Genomic DNA, 1,817 nt, shown 5'->3' on the forward strand with positions numbered 1-1,817 from the left:
TAATGGTCGGGTTAAGTTTCTTAAATTTCAAAAATGCAAGTCCATCTTTTGTGTCCCTACAAAATATTTTCACAATCCAAATAAGAGCAATATCTTTATTTTTTTTTTTTTTGGTCGGTCATGGGGCTTGAACTCTGGGCCTGGGTGCTATCCCTGTGATCTTCAGCTCAAGGTGAGCCCTCTACCACTTGAGACACAACTCCACTTCCAGTTTTCTAGTGGTTTGTTTGAGATAAGAGTACCACAGACTTTCCTTCCCATGCTGGTTTTGAACCATGATCCTCAGATCTCAGTCTCCTGTGTAGCTAGGATTATAGGCATGAACCACCAGTGCCCAGCAGCACCAATATTTTACTGTAAAAATTCATGGATTCTGCGGAGTTCTTCCAAGTGAATTGCCTGCCTTGGATGGAAAAATGTATTCAATAGATTTGTAAACATGTATAATAATTTCTTCAAAGTTTGTGATTTTTTAATAAGAAATAATTTTAATTTACCTGTTGAAATGAGTAGTACAGAAACTAAAATATTTCTCGTGCTTGTCTGAAAAAGTATATTTTAAAATATTCTATATTCTATGTTTGCATCATGTTCATAATTTATTTTCTCCTAGATATACTTTGAATTATATATTATTTTATAATATATAGGTTCATTAATGTGTCCTTTCCGATTGCATTCCATATAGAAACAGTTTGATTCCTTTTTTTCTACGTCTTAATATTATTTTTCTTTGGGATAAAATGACAATGTTGTCTAATTTGAAAAGTTTTGTAAAGTTTATGCTATGTAAATGCCTTTCTGAGGTGATTTAATACACTGATGTCAAACTAAATTTAATTATATGAATTACGTGTATTGTTACACTTGTAATTTTGTAATCATCTTTTTAATCACTTTTTTTCATTTCTTGCATCTGAAGAATGAAAAATATGGAATACTTCTCAAATTTTCATATTATCCTTGTGCAAGTGCCATGTTAATCTCTGTATTGTAATTTGAGTATACGTGTTGCTGAAGCATGTAGTATCCTCTAAATTTAATAGTTAATGATGCAATCTTTATACAGGCTTATATCTATGGGTGCCTACTTGTAACAAGGAAACCTTATTGTTCCTAACAATGCTATCGATCTTATTTCCCTAAAATTCTGTGAATAGTGGAAAAAATTATATTGATCAGTCGATTGTTCACATTTGCAAACTTTTTTTGCCAATGAGTATCTTAAGTCTTTTTATTTGGAATTTGATCATACTCTCTATTATTTATAGTTAGGTCCAAAGGTGATGGCTTTTTCAAGTACTTATTTATCCAACTTTGTGGACCTAATGGATTCAAAGTAAGCGTTGCTTAAGAGCTACTTCTAAACTTCTTCAGCTGACATTTTCCCAAATGAGGTGTTACTGGAACAAATGTCTACCTGAGCCTTTACCCTTCTTCCATGTGTGAACAGACCAACCAGAATACCTTACCCTGACAGCAAAGATTTTCTTACTAGAACAAAACTAATCTTGGTTACAAGGGATCATAGAGAGATGAACAGTTCAAACAGAACTGTTCAGACAAGAAGGTATTTTATCAAAATATAATTGTTTATTTTACCTTCCATTTAAAAGTAGCTAAAGCCAAGAGGGTGAAAAAATTGTTCGTATGCATGATTACTTAATGTCCTGGCCTGTCTGTAAGTTCCTGGCAGGAACTTACACTACTGCCTTTTTATCACCAAATATTTTCATAGTTGCAGGAGAAGTGCATATGTTTCTCCTCGTTATTAGGCATTAAATTGATAATGTTTTAATCACAGTGTTTCCTCTTGC

The 1,817-nt window shown here is 32.7% G+C and overlaps 1 pseudogene; it reads right to left on the reverse strand.

The window, feature by feature from the left end:
* Positions 1-926: 926 nt before the first annotated feature.
* On the reverse strand, positions 927-1,023 carry LOC138805107 (U6 spliceosomal RNA; annotated as a pseudogene).
* Positions 1,024-1,817: the final 794 nt, after the last annotated feature.

This window comes from Dipodomys merriami, unplaced genomic scaffold, assembly GCF_024711535.1.
Source record: "Dipodomys merriami isolate MVZ:Mamm:240054 unplaced genomic scaffold, mDipMer1.0.p SCAF_385, whole genome shotgun sequence".
Taxonomy (NCBI): Eukaryota; Metazoa; Chordata; class Mammalia; order Rodentia; family Heteromyidae; genus Dipodomys; species Dipodomys merriami.